The sequence below is a fragment of the Diuraphis noxia genome, unplaced genomic scaffold (genome assembly GCF_037042655.1).
Source record: "Diuraphis noxia isolate RWA-SAM2 unplaced genomic scaffold, SU_Dnox_SAM2 contig0002, whole genome shotgun sequence".
NCBI classification, from domain to species: Eukaryota; Metazoa; Arthropoda; class Insecta; order Hemiptera; family Aphididae; genus Diuraphis; species Diuraphis noxia.
The window spans coordinates 87,074,298-87,095,150 of NW_028301712.1; the positions used below are offsets into that span (position 1 = coordinate 87,074,298).

The following is a 20,853-nucleotide window of genomic DNA, read 5'->3' on the forward strand; positions in this document are numbered from 1 at the left end:
TAACATTCAAACTAAAATGTTATGCAATTATAATTTTAAAAATATTCTAATAACTTAACCAACAGTTAAAAACTTTCTTTTCCTTAAGGCTTATATGTTTTTATTAAAATGTTATTGTAATTAACGATGCCTTAATTTTTGTTCATGTGGTATAAGCGTATAACTAAATAACTATAATAGCATCAGTGTAATCACTAATCACTATAGCATTAATAAAATACATAAATAGTAGGGTCTGTTGTAAACTATTAAATATAACACAATTGCATGTAATGATTTTAAAAACAATCTTATTCGATATTTTTATGATACCTATCGAAAAAACAATAAGCAATATTCAGAGGCTTATTTAATACGATCCAATCATTAATATGATTGATGTCACTAAGACATTTGTAGACTAATGTCTAATAATAATTTTAAAGTCTCGTAATGTATAACTAAATTTTGTCGGCACTTCGGCAGTATACTTTCATTTTATTAAGTAGCAGTATACATATACTATTATTGTATACAATTACACAGAATTTGTCTTAATCGTAAGATGTAATATGTAATAAAAATTAAAAAGCGGGAAAGTGGATGTCGCTCTGCTGTACGCCTGTACAGTAAGTTACAAGTGGGTTACTGTAATGGATGGAATTAAATTTGAATCCAATGATATTATATCATTGTATACGAAAAACGATTCTGAGCGAAGACGATTTTCTGTCTAGGATATATTATAGATTATTAAAAATTTTCAAATCTTAGATTTAAAAAGAAGATTTTTTATGAATTTCTAGTTTGAAATAATTTGCGAATTTTCGTAATTTTCGTGATTTTTACATATGTTGTCAAAATTCAAACTTTGAATGCTTGTAAAAAAAAATTGTGACTACGCATTTCTTTTATTTTTCAATTGCTATTGTAAAAATATGATAGGAGCTATGTATTAAATTTTCAAATCTTAGATATAAAAGGAACATTTTTTATGAATTTCTAGCATACTCGTAAAATAATTTACGAATTTTCGTGATTTTTACATAATATGTTGTCAAAATTTTAAATTTAAATGCTTATAAATAAAAATCGTGACTATGTATTCCTTTTATTTTGCAACTGCTATTGTAAAAATATGTTGGGAGCCTTTTATTAAATTTTCAAATCATTGAATTAAAAAGAAAAACTTTTATGAATTTCTATCTAAGATAATTTGAACATTGCCGTAATTTTTACGTATTTAGTCAAAATTTCAACTTTAAATGCTTATAAAAAAAAATCGTGCCTACGAATTTTTAATATTGTTTAACTGCTATTGTTACAATGTGTTAGAAGCCTTGTATTAAATTTTCAAGTTTTTCTACCGAACAAATAAATTTTTATCGATATTTATAGAAAAAATAAGGAAATCGTTAAAAGTGAAAATCCAATGTTGTAAAAATTTAAATTTCAAATGCTCATAAAAATTTAAATTGAATTTCCGGTAGACTTTTTATTTGTGATAAAGATTTATTAACTTGTAAGGAATCTTGTATTAAATTTTCAAATCTTAGATATAAAAGGAAAATTTTTTTATGAATTTCTAGCTTAAAATAATTTGTGAATTTTCGTGATTTTTACGTATTTTGTCAAAATTCAATCTTTGAATGCTTATAAAAAAAAATTGTGACTATGAATTTCTATTATTTTATAACTTCTATTGTAACAATATGTTAAGAGCCTTGTATTAAATTTTCGAGCTTTTCTGCCTAACAAATAAATTTTTATCAATATTAATTTTAAAAAAACTAATAATGATCGAAAATTTGAAATGCCTATGAATAGTTCAACTTAAGTCGAAATTTTTTGAAAATTGCATGGTGGATATAATATACTTATATAAACATTCGGTAAAAATTTCATGTATCTATGGTCATTCGTTTTAAAGTTACATCAAAAACCAAAATCGATTTTGTCGAAAAATGAGTGTGCGTAAAATTTCCCGTTTTTCTTTTAATTTTTAGTTTGTTTTTCTCGATTATTTAGAAAAATATTAAGAATTTTTTACTTTTGACCCCGTAGTACCAACTAGATCCACTTTCTGATCGAACGAAGTACTGAAGTCAAAAATCGAAGCATTTTTACTGCCCCAAAACGTGATGACAGACACAAAAAAAAAAATTAAAAATTAAAACACACATAATGTTACCGAAATTCGCACTAACTCACTATAGGCACTTGTGATATTGTGACAATGGTATTGTAACAGATCAAATTCTAAAATCCGTATAAATACGATATAATCATTTAGCACTTTGGTCCTGGAGACCGGAGTCAACGGATATAAATTGTTCTCGGTTTTTTTTTACGACAAAGTGATAAATATTCACTATACTATTTACTGCAGTGCATTAAAACAGTAATAATTAAATTTTTATAACTATGTAGTACGTATGTATAATACTATAATAATGTGTTGTAACCATAAAGATTTCGCTCTTCCTCAAATCTAGTCACTGCCGGGTACCGAAAACGCATATAAAATTATGTTATTATTATTATACGTCCGCCGCCCACAATAAAATTACAGCTCCGTTTTTTCAAAGCTTCCGAGGTGACTATTCTTTCTGCATACACGAGTCGAGTGGTGCGTCGTGCGTGTTTTATATACATGACGTCTGTAAGCTAATCATTTCCATCGGTCCGTCATCGTTAATAAGATCACGCTTTTATTTTATTTTTTCTTCTGCACAACACTTCTTGGCAACCTTCTATAATTATCCGGTTGACAGCGGTATGGCCCGATAACCGGACCGAAACATTTATAAGCCGTTGGTCGTTATACATACGACCGCGCTGCAGTGTATTTATTCTTATTTTAATTATAAATTATGACTTTCTGTCTTCCGATATGGAGGGGAACACGCCAATTCAGTGCAGATGCTGTAATACGGTCGTTTCCAATCCTTTAGTTGGTGCGACGCTATTCAAAACCTCGAGACATTTTCCCCTCGAAATCAAGAAAACCGCGTGAAAACATATTGTACAATATTTTACATTATTATATTCTAAAGTCATCGTATCACACGCCGGTCACTACTGAATTGTACTATAAACAGGCCAACATAAATCCAACCGAATAATGGGTGTTACAGAGGAATACTATCACGAATGGAAGGTCAGTTTCAACTTAAGATAATATAGATAATAATTAAATTTACACATTAGCGTGCACCGGTGGATTTTCAAAATCTTCTCACAGGACCGATACCGTAGAAACCGATGTTTTTTATCGTCAAATTATACAATAAAATGAATTACGTTTTCTTTAACTTCGCCACACAATCTAATTACAGGATATATTGGATTAGTTGTTGGGTTAGCTTCTGAAGACGAGTGTACCCTATAGACACTTGTGAAATGTTTATGTTCAATTTTTCAAACAAATTGCCTATAACTGCAGATTTTCTCTCTGCAGGTTTTCAATGGCAGTAATAAGGATGAGATTTTTAGTAAAAACACTAAAAACAAGATGATTATATTTGTATTCTCATGTAAAATAGTAAAAATATATTTACAATAACATTATTGGTTATAAAACAGCAAGTATCCTATTATTTGTCTTTGGCCTTTAGTCTTATTTACCAGACTTAACGCAGCTGATATATCAGATGTAGGTACCTACAATAAGCTACAATAGATACAATAGATACATATGTACAAAAAAAGTGTGTAATAGAAATTTTGTTTAAAATATTTACTGATTAAAATATGTATTAAGTATATAGTATTATAATGCTATGGAAAATCGATAGTATAAATATTAATAAAATAATAACAATATGGTACTCATTCATCAGTACATCACATTAAATAATGTTATTATTTCTAAACAATATTATTGTAATATAATTATCATTGGATTGGAGCTAATTACATTGATTATATAAACAGCAATAACCGTTATTAAGTATTTGAAGATTGCAGTCGAAAATGTATTGCAATTAATTAAAGACAAAATTCCATATTATTGTGAAATATAAATGATTTGAAGAAGCCATTGTTTTAGTTTTCTCATTTCTGTTCTACTTTTTGTAAGATTGTTTAGAATATCTTAGGGTATACTCATACCGGCCATACCTAGTAGATTGTAGGTACCCTCTATAGTATAATGTGTGATAATAGACAATTTAGATTGCTTGTTCCATATTCATATTACCAACAAAAACAAAATTATAGCAGTTCTCACGTCATAACGTTTTTATTTTATCGATTTAACTGCTTAAGTTGATTCTGGTGTTTGGTTATTAGCGCGTGTCCAGCACAGTATATTAAAATCGAATTCCACTTGATGATTTGTGTTCCCTATGAGTAAATGAGGGCAATGAGGCCGATTAAAAATAAACCCCATAGACACGACACGACCCAAATTTCAATGTAAACATGTTCTATATGTGATGATATTCTTACGATAAATATTAATACAAAACTGTTGAGCTGTATAACTTTGCCGATTATACGCCCACTCTCTTTGTGTTGTACAGTAAATATTTTATATTATGCGTGTTTTGTTGTTGTTATTCTATTATTTTATAGATATTTTATGAATATAAATAGGTATATTATAAAAAAAATCTTGTTTGGTATATAAATTGCAATTGCAATCGATTACGAGAAAACAAAATAAAACAATATATTTATTTAATAGCTTTAACTAAAACATAATGTAATGTTTTATGATTAATAACGTTTTCTTATATTAACAGTTTTTGGTCATCGATTTTACACAAAATGTAATGTTTATGTTTGATTGTTCCTGGTTATTGTAGTTGTTTAATGTATATAGACATATTGTGTCACCAGAGTGTAACAAATTCACAATATAATATAGTTCTGCTAAGCGCCTTTAAAAAAAATTTCCGTACGAGATGTATTTGAAGGTCATTATTAGCTTTATTTTTAGTAGAACAATTTTTCCGACAAGCGCCCACTTCATTATAGAAATTTCCAAAATAAGCTCTGCGCATTTTTGCAAACTAAAATAAAGTATGTGTATTTAATAAAGACAACGTACAAGCGGTAAAATTAAATATTCGCTAACTTTGATAATGTAGTCCGTGATGACCTTGTCGAAATCGCAACAAAATTAATAGGGTCAATAGAAAATATAATCGTTTTTACGAGCATAATATTAATATTATTTACTATTTTTATATAGTTGCAGAAGACGTTTAAAAAATATGACCATTAGTAATGTACAACAGTATATATACTATGTAGTATATTGAAGGTTAAAACACATATATTTCTAAAAATCTGCCAACCAAAATTATTTATTTTTTAAATTTATTAATATAATTGTTTCAATACACCAAGTATTTTTACAATGCTTTTATAACCAATGTTTTTACAATAATATTATAAAGTTAATTAATTAAGGTTTACAAATAAGTTTACGAATACATTTTAGCTTGATTATGAGTCTGGATAATCCTCTTCGTGAGATTCAACTGCTTAAAGTAAATAATTATTGTTCACACACAAAATGTCTAAATGTAATAATTTATAAATTAAAATAATATGATGAACATTAATAATTTTTTATAAGTGTGATGATTATTAAATATCTTATTATATATTCAAAATATATCTACGACAAAATAAAATCTTATTATTTTTACTCGTTTTCCTCGACTGAATAATATTGTTAAACCATTTTAATATTTTATACTTGAATAATTGATTATATAAGTTATAGCTATTTCACCCATTTGAGTAGATACCTATATACAAATACGTGTACAAAATATGTTGAATGTAACTAGATACCTATACTTATAAAATATCAATTGTTTATTTCAAAATTTCCAAATTTCAGTGTTTTAATTAATTTAATTTGTTTAAATGATTCAAGTTACTTGAATAGAATCTTGGAATAACTATTTTAATATTTATCATAATCATTACTTACTAGATGCTATTCGTTAAAATATTAAGTAGAGGTTTATAAAACAAGAAATTTTAATCTGCCAGACATTTTGGCACGTGTTCAAAGTTCTGTTATGGTGACGTAGAACAAAATTTCGCCGACCAGGTTTATCTTTATCACGCAGAAGGTATGATAAAAAAATAAGTATATATTTAATTAATTTACTCTTTTGTGAAAATCTTAAAATAAATACACAATAAAATATAAGAAATCTACCCTTACACCGCATCATAGCATGACATAAATTATATTTATATACGTAAGATATTTTAATCACTTGCACACCAGTTTTGACAACATGATCAATTGTATTTTAAGACACTATTTAATTATATAATACTATAATATTATACTTAAATATTAATTACATTTGTGATTTATGTACATTAAAATATAAAATGTCTCAAACTTTAGTAAAGTCTCATTAAAATAAATCATTATAATCAAACTTTGAGTATAGTCTATTATTTTTATTGTACTCTCGTATATATTATTAAAGTGTTTTATTTGTTAATATCAGTCGAATAGCTCAATGTTTTGTTTAAAAGACGATATATTTGAAAAAGAGCTACGTCTTATAAAATTAAAATTTCTAAATTTTTTTTTAAATTAATGTGGGTGAATCGTACTCAAGCTAGAGAGGTTTGAAAACAGCTAGAATTCTATTCTCGAACATGGGAATAAATGTATAATATATGCCGTGTAATCGAGCACAAAATATAAATTTACTATTTAATGTAATTCAATTATGATTTATTAACAATATATACTTAGGTGTAATGTTTGGTTTAAATTAGTTGGACATTAGTATACAAAATATCAGGTGGATGAAATCGGGTGACACAGATATAAATACAGTGATTAGATAATAACCAAAAAAATATGCTATTTTGTTAGCTACAACCTACATTACAATTGGCCAACGAACCGTTTAAGTGCACTAGAATATAGACGTTGAGTACGATTGATTAGGTACTTATTGAATTGGTTAACCATTTTTTTTTTTTTTTTTAATGTTTTATGCTATCTTATATTCGTGCACTATTATACAATATGTTGGGCAAGTCTTTAGTACAGAACTTATGTAGAGTTTCTTCTTCTAAAGTTCTAAAAGATATCGACACAGAATGTGACCAACTGACCAGTGATCATGACCATGTTGATACTTTGACTGTACGTAGTACGTATATTTTAAAGGTTTATCATTTGTCCAAATTATATATGCTGTTACATCATAAATCTACCAATAAATTTGTTATTACTTTATCAGTTATATCACATAACATATAATTTTAAAGATTATTAAACTTTGATTCAGAATATGCATAATTAGCTAGTAATGATATCTATATTATTATAAATTGTAATACTTACCTACTACGTTGTAAACTGAGGTAAAATTGTACATCATAATTATTTTTAAAAAAAACTAAAACATCAAAACTTTATAAAATATATTAAAGTGTTTTGTAAAATGAGTAACGAATATATATTTATAATATTATATAAAATTATAATAATAACTCATAAATGTCTATGAATTAAGGTTCCTGGTCACAATTTCGTCATATTAAAAATTTTATTTTTAAACTATTATAATTAATCTAAACATTTTATTAAATATTTATAAAAATGTATTAGAGAACTCCCTTATATTCTGATTTGGCACGGTCTTCACATTTTACTTCCCGAATGCAACGTTCGGTTTTACAGGTCGTTTACTACAACGGCTTAGTTATATAGGAAGATACCAACTAATTGGACCTCTTTTCCTGTTGGATGAAAAAAAATATTAAAAATATCTTTTTATTTTTTATTTTTTTTCGTACTCTTGAGCTGGTATTGTTCGAACTTTTCCGGGCGTTATCCCAGCGTGTGATGGCGGGATTGGCACATGTTTAATTATTAAACATATAACAGTAGCATTATTATGTCCCTTTCATTCAAATCATCATCCATTGATCCTATCTGCCAAATTGTATTTTTTGGCTATATCTCTTCATATCTTTTACTGAACAGTATTTTATTTCAATATAATAGTATCTAAAATGATATTCAATTTTTTACATTCACGATTTATCAAAAACGTTCACTGGCGCAGTAAATAAATTACTTTTTTTATCAAAACAATTTATAATGTGTATACAAACTATTACAATAAGCAAATTTGATATTTACAATAAGATTAAAACAACACGAGTAACGTGTAGTTGGGAGAAACCAATTGTTAATACCTCTTTTACTAACTTAATATATTGTATAGGTCTCTACACCATATACACTTTAGTCTTCGTGGTGGGTTTTTTTGGGAGAGTGACGGTGGAAATGATGTGGGATATTTAAGTATTTGTAGGCGTTCTTAAAGTTTTAGTGAAGCGTTTGTACATTATTTAGGCTAGTTCAGTGATAGTACTTATTTTTAAGTCGTTGTGGAGAGATAGATTTGAAACATACCACGTGGCGTAGGTTAGTGGCCTCAGATCTATTAATTGAAACGCCTAAATTGATCGGATGTTTTGAAGGTTTAGCAGGACCCCAGATTGCGATTCTATAAGACTAAACTGGCTTTATGCTTTATTTATGTATAAGTCATTTATTTTGGAGTGATATTTTGGGATTTATGAGATAAAGTCTATATTGCTCGCTGATTTTTGTATTTAAGGGGGGGGAGGCTCCAGGTGAATCTTTTATCTAGTATTATGTCTAAGTGTTTAATTTCAAATAAATTACTTATAGTAATATATTGACAGCTATCTGCAGCTATAAGATTATAACGACACGATATCAAGCGGGTAGTGTATTTTTTTGTTAGGTTTTTGTTTACCTACTTATAATAGATCTTAACCAAAAACTAAAGTTGATAGTACCTACCTTATAGGTTTAAATATCTTTTGAGTTTTGAGTTTGACGCAATATGTCGTATATGCGTATACTGTATGTAATAAATATGTAATAATATTGTATATCATTAAAATGAAAACATTTAATAGAAAACTATGAGTTGTAACTAATAATGAATTATTTCATAAATACATAGCTTATAAGTTATAACTCATAATTTATTGGCTAATAAGTTCGAGTAAAATTATATCAGTCACTTCGCTTGGTTTTAATCTTTTATAGAAAATCACTATTTTAAGAAATTTATTTTTATGATTAACTTAATTGTTTTAACCAAAAAATTATGTTACGCCAATTTCCATCTGCCACATCAATTATATAAACGTACCTATATAATCTATAATTATATCTCTTATTATTTAAACACGCACATATGTGTAGAAAAAGTGTAAATATATCAGAAATGTGTTTTTAACACTTAAAAAAAATTTAAAAAGTATTAATGTAGTAATCTTAACAAGCCAAAGTAAACAAATTTTAGAGAAAAAAAAATTAACAAAAATAATAATTTAACTGTTTATTCTAATGTCTATATGTATTTAATATTTACACCGTGAAAAATATTAACACGGAATTTGTCTCACTCTTAATTTCAATAATATGTAGTTTATACTTTTTATATAGGTACCCATTGGACAGTCATTATTAGATAAACTTAAAATTATTATTTAATTTTAGTATTGGTGTGTTTTTTGGTCTAAGAATTTTTACAAAATACATGTCAATATTTTTTTGAAATTTAGAGTTGTTTTTAGTTTGGCTATCTCCGATGCCTAATTATGTACATGATGTAATGCGTTTGTTGTGTGTGTGTAAGTATATATATATATAGTTACTCTTCCTAGTTAGATTATTTTGAAAGTAGATTGTTTAATTGGAAACGATCTAGTTTTTCTCAGCCTTATTAGCTTAGAAAAAGCGAAGTCATCCTAGAAATCTTTTATACTTCTACGTGTATTATTTTCAGCTGTTCTACTATGTATTCGTTTAAATCATTGTAGTTTTTATGTACATTGTTTTGCCGAAAATATCGCACCCATGTAAAAAGGTCCTTTTGCATCGATGCTGACCAATTATAGTGCTTTGGATAGTAGCCATAAATTCGCACTTCGGCAATGCTTGACGTATATTTCGTTTACCAACCTTGCCAAAACATGCTAAAAAGCAGACACGTGTTTACATACAGTATTGCCGACCATAAAATATCTACTCGTATACTCCATGATTTAAAATTATAAAAGTGCGATACAGAAATTGGGTGGGCCATTGAGGCGAACGGGTCGTGTCATAAGACTTGAAAGCAATCAGAATTCATTGCGTCTGTAAAAATATTTTTATCCTAAATCGAGATATATATATAATATATGCGTATACATACGATTTTATAATAAAATTATCGAAAAATGTATACGTATAGACAGTGGTTTTTTTGCATATTTTTTAAAATACGATCTTAATTGTTATCTATATTGTTAATAGCTACCGTTTTCGATTAACGTTGCGCATTGCATTAACTTATTCACGATAGTATTTAGTTTTAAGAGTTTTGTGCAAGGTACATCAGTATAATATCCTCTCGATGATTAATGATAATTATTATTTGAGTTGATTTTCGTATACTATCATGGACATTTTCCGTCAATCGTCAGCTTTATGTTTCGAACATCAACAAAAAAACCAATATAGCTAGTACCTATATAATTATGTCTACATATAATGGCGTATTTGCGGGAGGTGCATGGATTCAACCCCCCGCCCAACCAGAGAGAAAAAAAATAGTTACTCAATGTTAAATCAATATTTTATACTACAGGTTTTCTAATAATTAGACCTTTAAACCCCCCTCCTCCTAATAAATTATTAAAAATACGCCACTGTTTTTAACCCATTGAATATATATTCGTATATATTGTATAAACTATAAGACATGAAAATTATTTGCTTTTCACTATATATACATTAGACACGGGTTTATCGTTTGCCGGCTATATGATGATTAAATTACAATGTACTGTTACAATATCTATAATGTGTAAATATTATTGAATGCCGAGAGAGGCCGTTGTCCCGAAAAACTTTATATAGAATCTTGGGAGGTCACGACTCGTGAGCGCCTGATTTCAGGAGAAGACATTATGCACTATGCACAAATAGTGCACTCGTATTGGTATATTATCATTTATTAGGTGAAGCTTAAGCTCACGAGTGAATAGCTATATAGACAGCGTATTAAAAAATGTACGCGTTATAAATTGTGAAATGATAATAAGTATGATAGTTAATAGGAAAAAATAGAAAATAAATAAATTTGCGAGAAACAATTATCAGAGATGAACCGATCATATTAAAAAAAAATGTCAACGAAACTGGTATAAATATATTGATTATGTCGAAAACTGCAAACATTTGAAATGTCATCGCCTCCGAATTGAAATAATATTATAGTTTTAGGTAGGTATACCCAAAAGTTAGTATCACATCGCGTCGGACGCGTCGCGTCGGTGTATTATAATCGGTTTCATTTCGGAACGGCCTATATATTACAGAGAAGGCCTCTCTTGTAATAATAATGATAATAATATTAATGTTGTCCTCGACACGATCATGAGCGAACGCATTTAATTTGTACATCTATACCTAACGCGCCGGACGCCATAAAAAAAATAAAATTAGTTTTTGTCGAAATGCACAGATGTGTGTGCTCATTATTATGCGCGACTAACTTATTTACATTGCATTTCATATAAATGGTTGAAAAACGAAACTTTTAACAGTTTTGGTTCAACACCTTTGTTGACAGCGGTAAATAGTAAGCTGCATTTCGAATTTTATGTTGTGTGTGTTGAGGTGTGACATGGGGAAGTACAAGCTTGAAGGTCCTAGGAATTTTGTTAAAACGTTTTTAAAATTTAACAATAAAAAACTGGCTTTCAACTTGAAACGTGAATAATTATAATAAATAAGTCCATCGCTCAAATAAAAATCCATCAAATCATTTTTCAACCTTATATTAACTGCTCCAATAACGTTAAAAATGTTGTTACATCTTCAACAGCTCATTCTTGTTAGGTTAGTTTAATTAAAATGTTAAACGTTACCTGCAGGAGATTACTAATCTAACTCTCTATAGTCCCATCCTCGCTAAATACCCCACTGATTAGTATTCAATTACTTCAGTAAGTACTAGTATTGATTATAAATACTATACCCACCATAGTATTTATTATTAATGGCTCTAGGTATTGATTTTAGTATAGCTATTGCCAAATAGGAACTACTGTATCTCGACGACGAAATTGTTTATTCCTACAAGTGAATTCCAATGTGGGTGCTACCGCCAACTCCTTGTGGGTATTTTTAATTTTCAGGTGGGGTTATATTTAAGGGTTAAGGGGAAGGGTTCAATCTCCTGTCACAATCCTATTTTTCAGTTTATGATATATTTATATTAAATATACTAATACGTGGTGCGTACAATAAAATACCAAATTTAATTTCCATGTAGTGCGCCAATTAATGTAGTATACAAGTACGTATCAATATTATACTTCAATATTTGTGTAATTTATATTTTTATTAAATATTTAATAAAAAATATTATAAATATGTCTATAGTTAAACTAGACAGAACGCTAATTGAATTATGTATAGTAATAAAACTACCTACATACATTATATTATAGGTATGTAATAAACATGTATACAGACATATATAATTAATATACATGCCCAGTATAAAACCAGAAAAAATCATTGATTCTTTTAAAATTGATAGGAGGCAGGATAATGAAAATTTTTTTTGAAAAACATTGGTTTATACAATATGTTTGATCAAATATGATTCTACACTCATCGTCGTGAGCTATTTGTAAGAGCAGAGCGTATGCTAAAACTGGGAGGGGGATGGAGGTCTATAGGATATAAAATGTATCAAGAATCGAATGATATAAACGATTCGAATTTGAACCCATAATAGATCTTATACTATAGACTACTATATACTAAGGTAAGCAGTATACTATAGCCTAAAGGGTTTAGGGTAAGCTATACTTAGTATATGATGGTATATACGTTCGAAATTTGAGCCCACAACTTTATGTAGGTACTGTTATATGATATCACACAGATACGCAATCACTTGAGCCACTATGCAGTGATCTTATCATACAGTAACCTCGATGTGACGATGCAACGATGCATCTAAATCTGAATCAATGCATGCGCATTATTATCGTGTATGGTTGAGAAGTAAATAATATATCGTATCATTATGATAGTATTTAAAACCTGTTAACCACCTAAAGGCTGAAAGAACATCTATGTGCAGTCACATGGCTCACGAAAAAAGCCTGTCAAATGAATTCACGAGTTTTAAGTTACCATGTGACAGTTAAGACTTAAGCAATATATACAATATATTATTATATTATTACATAAACAATGAGTATAAGAGAAAAAATAAATGGATACATGTATAATATACTATACTATAGGTACATGCAGACATTCAGTTATAGTCATGCCTGTATATTATAATATTTGTATACATGAATAATACTATAATATTTCGTGCACGTATAAATGCATGAGGTGAATCTTTCAAAGGTCAATACTTGTTTCCTCAAAAATTATTATTACGCCGTTAGAAATACATTTTTTTATATAATTCGAATTACAAAACACATTTTTATATTAAAACTATATTTTTAGTTTTTACTATTTTTTAATTTTTCCTTTTTACCTTTTACATTATGAAAGTATATAGAAAGTCTTTAACTGTTAGCTTGATACATTAGTTTTGCACGGGTGGCTCATCTAGTCACCCTTGTAGTCACAATATATCCATGGGTTAGCCTAGTCGTCGAAGTGTTCTATTTGTTGACGCGGCTTAGAACAATTTCTCAGTTTGAATAAAGGTTTGATAGTTGCCCCAACTGTATGTAGATACTAGGTTTCTTGATTGAATTTAGTTATTTGTTTTGTACATTCCAAAATTTGTTTCATGTATTGGTATTTATAGCGTTTTTGTATTCATATGAAATTTGATATATACTTTTTGAATATGTGTTGCCGTTTTGGAAGTAGTTATTTTGGAATATTCTTCAGTGGTTTCGTACTTTTAATAAAAGTGTGACTGTGGCTTCATATCAGAGAAATTTGTTTTCTGGTGGTACTGGCTTTGCGATATTTATTTTGTATAACAAAAATAAATAATTGTTATGATTTTGTTGTAATATTGTAATAATTATAAGGTACCTATTGCGATCCATAGGTAAATATTCTGCTTCGAAATATAAAATTTAAAACGTATGCTGACATTATTCAAAACTTAAAAATGATTAGATATGTTAAAAAAATTTGTTTTGTTACAATAACTTCCAAATTACGTAAAAAAATTCCAAAAACATTAGGTAATAACATTATTCAATGAAATACCTATAAGTGTTTATACCTTTAAAAGATTCGCCTTGTTTTTTTTTTCATCTGCGCCATATATTAAATTATATAGTTGTATTCATCTATATAGATTATTATTATTTTTACACTAATGAAACTTTCGTCCTGTGGGTATGATAATATTCATGGCAGAGGCAGACACGAATAACTTCCACACCGCTTCCCGTTCATGATGGTATATTATACGCACTTTCACCAGACTCTCGTCGCTCTTTTGTTTTTATTTCTTTTTCCAGTCGATGTACGACCAACGAGTTATATATATATTATACTGTCGGGCTATTCTGTGTAGACCGCCTACATTTTTTTCTTCTGAAGATAATAAACATTTATTCTGCCTATAGTTTTATACTATTGTCGTTAATCGTCATCGTTTCGATCTGCATTTTCGAGTCATTTAAATGACGTAAACATGCTAGGTATAATATAGACAATATAGGAAGTATTATATTATAATTCATATTATCGTCTCGTTGCAATTGTTGATGTAACAACACGTGGTGACTCCATCTCGCCACGATTTGACCCATATTATTATTCATCAATAATATTTTTTATCAATATTAATTGTAATACTGTAATTGAATTGTATTATGCTCTGCAGAATATGCTTTGACGTTAATGGATTTCTTACACCTTCTTGTTAATGTATAATATATTAATATATAATCATTATTATTTATTATTAACTAGCAGATCCCAAACTCAAAAATGGCTGCAACTCTTATGTGATTCGAACTTTGTTCAATTGAAGGGTCCAGTGCAACAACCTGGTATGTCCACTTATGGAAATTGTTCAGGAGAAGAAAAAAACATTTAAATTCTTTAATATTTGTCATACACTTTATGTTTATATAGAAAACATTTAGCATTCCTTTTTCTTTATTGATATTATGTATTCAAATTATAATTATATTAACACAAAAAATGTTATGACCTATAAATAAGATAAATTTATGGACTTACCAGGTTTCTTGCTCTGAAATTTGGTTTATTTCATTTTTAGTAAGATATACAATTTATTATATCGTTAATATGTGTGGTATTTTTTATATTTATTTTGAAAAAATATAGCATTCATTATAATGAATCAATAATATGAATTAAAATTACAATTATAATAACACAAAAAAAGTTATGACCTTATAATAGGATAAATGTATGGACTTACCAGGTTCTTGCTCATAAAATTGATTTTTATCATTTATCAGTATAACCAACATAATTAATTTCGGAGCAAAAACCTTGTATGTCCGGACATACCAGGTTCTTGCTCTGAAATGAAATAACCTGGTAAGTCCATTTTGCTTATATCTCTGTAACTAATAATCGGACATACCGGTTTGTTACACCGAATTGTATAGATTTATTTCCTCATAAAGAAACCACGATAAAAATTTTTTTTTTAAAAGTGGACATACCAGGTTGTTGCACTGGACCCTTCAATTGGTTTTTTAATATTCGGTGTGTAATAATGATGTTCAAATCTTAAAAAATTGAAAAAGTACTAATTTCTACTATTTCTATATGTAACCTGGCAACATTTTATAAACAAAATTCGTATTGAAAAAAAGCCTTTAAGTTTTTCCCAATTTTTCTTTTCATAAAAACCTAATTTTGAATAATATTCCAAACATTATAAAAAAATATTAGCCAACATATAATAATTATCTTGCAGGCCATAATACCTATACCATTTAGGTATATACTATAATATAATATATTGACATGACCGTCGTGGATTAGTATCATGATTTACGAATTTCGCATAAATCTTCATTGTTGGCGATCATCTCATATATGTACATAATATACGAAAACATAGGTTATTAGTTATACTTTATAATTTATTTGTCGATAAAATATATTCAAAGATCTAAACCAATTTCTTAATTTGAATACGTTTTGTGGTATGGTATTATTTTATGATGCATTTTGAAATAATGTGTAGCATTGTGTAATTACTTATATTTTATATATAGATAAGCCCCTGAGCCCGTGTTTTTATACTTTTAACTGAAAGAAAATATCATGCATATAATATATATTATATATCATGTATTTAATATAAAATATTATGATTTATAGACATCGAAATTATACCTAGTTGAATCTGATTCAACTGCAGCCATATGGCATCAAACTTATCTAATATATATAGGCAGTCAGCCACTGGCGTCGATAGACATTATCGTGGTGAATAATCATCATTATTACTTAATAATATAATGATATTATACTACGTATACTATAAATATTATAATAATTAATAATACGTATTTAATAATATTGCGAGAGGGAAATCAACATTCATGACTGTACTCGTATTAATATTTAAAGTTAAAGCAAAGTACATTTTTAAAAATACATTTTTACAATTTCAGTATACATCAATCATCAATTAAACGTTATATGATATTGTCTTTGATAATAAAATTAATAATACATTTATATACACATTATAGTAATAAAATCATTTTTTTATCCAAGGCAAACGAGTCGTAAATAAAATCGTATGACATTAGCCTAGGTTAAAATACAGTTGTGTGTATATTGTATAGGTATACCATGGATGTAATAATTATCATTATACTTTATTATAATACTATTCTATACCATGGTTACCGTCTGTTGCGTTTCTCGTACATGAAAATAATTTCCATCTAAAGACATCTGTAGCGAGTGTATCCTGTATTATACGATACAAAAAACAACTCCGTGGAAAAAATAATAAGGTTTCCGGAACCCATCATGTCTTGAATGAACAATAGTGAATAGAACGAGAATGTTCTTTTTCGTCGACTGGCGTGAGAATAATAATAATAATAAATAATCAACATATTTATTTTCGCCTTTATGGCCATTATCATTTACTCATGAATATCATTAGGGTACCGTGTACGTTGTATAGTAATAATGAGCGTACAAAAAGTGTAGGAAGACCTTCGACAGAGTTATTCGTTTCGGCCTCAGTACGATGTCAATGTAGGGAGTTTGAATAATGTGTTTAATTATTATACTTATACATCATAGTGTACCTTCAATCATTAAAAAAAAATTTAACAATTTAGATACCAAAAGGTTTTATACTCTGTAGTTGGTTCGTAAGAAAGTTTTTATGTGAAATTATATTTTCGAGAAATTAAATTAACTTTGTAATATTTTTATGGATTTTCTTTTTGTACACAATAACTACTGTAGTTATATTTTTATAAATTTTAATTTCAACTATTTTTTTTAATCAATGAAATATTTTAGAAAACTGATAATGATATTTTATATTATTTTATAATATATTATACGATTCAATTTCATAGTTATTCATTATTATTATTTTAGATTCTGAGCGGAGCGATGAATGTATTGATTTTACCATGATGTGTGTTTTTTTTTTTTTTTTGTGTCTGTCATCACGTTTTGGGGCAGTAAAAATGCTTCGATTTTTGACTTCAGTACCTCGTTCGATCAGAAAGTGAATCTAGTTGGTACTTTGGGGGTCAAGAGTAAAAAATTCTTAATACTTTTCTAAATAATTGAGAAAAACAAACTAAAAATTAAGGGGAAAACGAGAAATTTTACGCACACTCATTTTTCGACAAAATCGATTTTGGTTTTTGATGTAACTTTGAAAAAAATGACCATAGATACATGCAATTTTCACCTAATGTTTATATAAGTATATTCTATCTAATTTTCAAAAAATTTCGACTTAAGTTGAACTATTCATAGGCATTTCAAATTTTCGATCATTATTAGTTTTTTTAAAATTAATATTGATAAAAATTTATTTGTTAGGCAGAAAAGCTTGAAAATTTAATACAAGGCTCTTAACATATTGTTACAATAGCAGTTGCAAAATAAAAGGAATACATAGTCACAATTTTTTTTTTAAGCATTCAAAGTTTGAGTTTTGACAACATATTATGTAAAAATCACGAAAATACAGAAATTATTTTAAGCTAGAAATTCATAAAAAATTTTCTTTTTATATCTAAGATTTGAAAATTTAATACAAGGCTCATAATATATTTTTACAATAAAAATTGAAAAATAAAAGAAATGATTAGTCACAATTTTTTTTTACAAACATTCAAAGTTTGAATTTTGACAACATATGTAAAAATCACGAAAATTCGCAAATTATTTCAAACTAGAAATTCATAAAAATTTTTCTTTTTAAATCTAAGATTTGAAAATTTTTAATAATCTATAATATATCCTAGACAGATAAACCGTCTTCGCTCAGAATCGTTTTTTGTATACAATGATATAATATCATTGGATTCAAATTTAATTCCATCCATTACAGTAACCCACTTGTAACCTACTGTACAGCAGAGCGACATACACGACTTACCCGTCTTTTTTAATATTTTATTCTAATTCGAATCGTTTGTATACTATCCACCTACAACCTACACTCTACCTACATATTATATAGTGATATAAAAAGTAGAATTTAATTTTATTTAGTTATTTATATAGTGGACACTACTAGCAGTAGTAGGTATATAGTAGTAGTAATACGTAATAACTAACAACCATTATAATATAGCTGGCAATATTGTAATAAATAATGGTAAATTAAAATAAAGAACAAATTAATTATAAGATTATTTTAATTTTAACACTCAAAGCATTAAGTTATTGAAAATATGGTTTTATATATTAATATTTTATATAGTTGGTATTTACGATCTACGTCTATTTTTGACTTTTTTACTTAAATTAATACAATAACTAAAATAAAAATACAAAAAATCAATAATGCATTAATGCCTGTACAATAATTATTAGTTTATTTATGTGGGATGTTTCACCACAGTATTCATAATATTTTCTAATATATCTACACACGTCCATCATATCTATAGATTTAAAAACATATTCAACTTATAATATACTATCCTAGCATTTACTTACTCACTTGAAAATAAATAGATTTCAATTTTAAAATTATTGTCCAAAATCATTTAGGGATTCTTTGTTACGTTTTAAGGTTTCTTTGTTTATTAGGTGGTTCAAAGAGTACTATTTAAAAGTCGTAATGGCTTAAAAATATACGCATTGTCATTTGTCCTCCATGGCGCACGTGGAGTGTAATAATAATTTAAGCAATTATATTATTTTCGACGCTTTATTTGCCGGTAGCTAAAAGGAGTGCTGCATGCGTTGTATATCATATTTTATTGCGACATCATTAAAATCTAAAACTCATGTAAACAAGTAATAACTTAACCGTTACATATCAAACATCATTACGACAAAACTTTCAACGCGCAACCATTTTGACATTTTGTTTGTCAACGAGTGCCCGAACTCTTGCCGCTGATCGTTCTCAACATCTCAATCGATGTGATGTCATCTAGGGCAGCTGCTATATTATCTACGCTACTGGCTATTAATTTATTACTTATTATGATAATGTATTATAATTTATAATCAACAAACATATATACAGAGCCGTATTTAGGGGGGAGCTACAGGGTACTGTTGCCCCGGGCGGCTGAGTAGGAGAGGGGGGCTAATTTTTTTATAATTTAAATTTGTATTTTGTATAATGATTAATGAGGCGTATTTTTTGTTTTAAAAAATTAGGTTATAATTATAATTCAAAATTATAATTTATAAAATAAAATGATTAATTTTTAAAATTTGAAAGTCTGTTTAAAGTCATATAGTTTTTTTTTCTTTTACCGATTGGAAAGTGGTACCTATAGGGTTACAGTAGTATTACTTAAACAGTTCATATTGAACTCTTGGCCACTGGTTGTATGTAGCTAGTACCTACCATGTTATATTACATTTTATGTTTATACATCACTATAAATTTATGGAATGCGCGTTACTTATATACAATATTACAATATAACTATAACGAGGACTCAATTGACATCTCTGTGACCAAATAATCTGAATTTTAAAATGGTCATCTATTTGTCCAAAATGGTGGTTACAAAAACGTAGTTAATGTTTTAAAGACTCGTTTTTTAAACAGCAACAAAAACAGGTATCATTATATTAAATTATATCGGTCATTATATACGTAGACATTACCGTAGGTAACTTAATCCTGCTTTTTTAATCTTTAAAACAATGATGAAGGTAAAAAGAACCACAATTTTTAACATCCCCAGCCAGAACTGTGGTATGTGCGGTCAGGTCGGAGCTGTTAAAGTAAAAGTGTATGTATATACTTATTTTATATAGGTATCTATATACACACACAAACACATATAAATCACGCACTCATAGGTCATCCGTTCCGTATAAAAATAGCATTTGGGCGTCGTACGCACGCTCGCTCAAACGGCGGTATGCTCGTATACGGCTTCCGGAACCTAAGCGCGCATATAAAATTGTACAATATAATAATCTAATGTTGAACAGCATAGAAGACGTAATAATATTTTTTTACTCTTTGAGCACAGTTATAATGGTTTTCCGAAGTGAAAATATGGTATGAAAGCCTAGGCCAGTTTCTAAATTACTAACATACAGCTAGGGTAAATCACTCCCATTTTTCTATAAAAAATGAATTTATT

General features: G+C 27.9%; 1 protein-coding gene across 6 annotated transcripts in view; it reads left to right on the forward strand.

The window, feature by feature from the left end:
- Positions 1 to 20,853, forward strand: part of tmod (tropomodulin) — a 51,784-nt gene that overhangs the window by 13,715 nt on the left and 17,216 nt on the right. The window contains exon 1 of one of the 6 annotated variants that reach the window (XR_001506158.2): positions 2,926 to 3,139. The exons of the other annotated variants lie outside the window; for them this stretch is intronic. The gene's annotated coding sequence lies outside the window, so the exon portion shown is untranslated. Of the gene's footprint in view, positions 1 to 2,925; positions 3,140 to 20,853 lie in introns of those variants that run through there. 6 annotated transcript variants of the gene reach the window in all.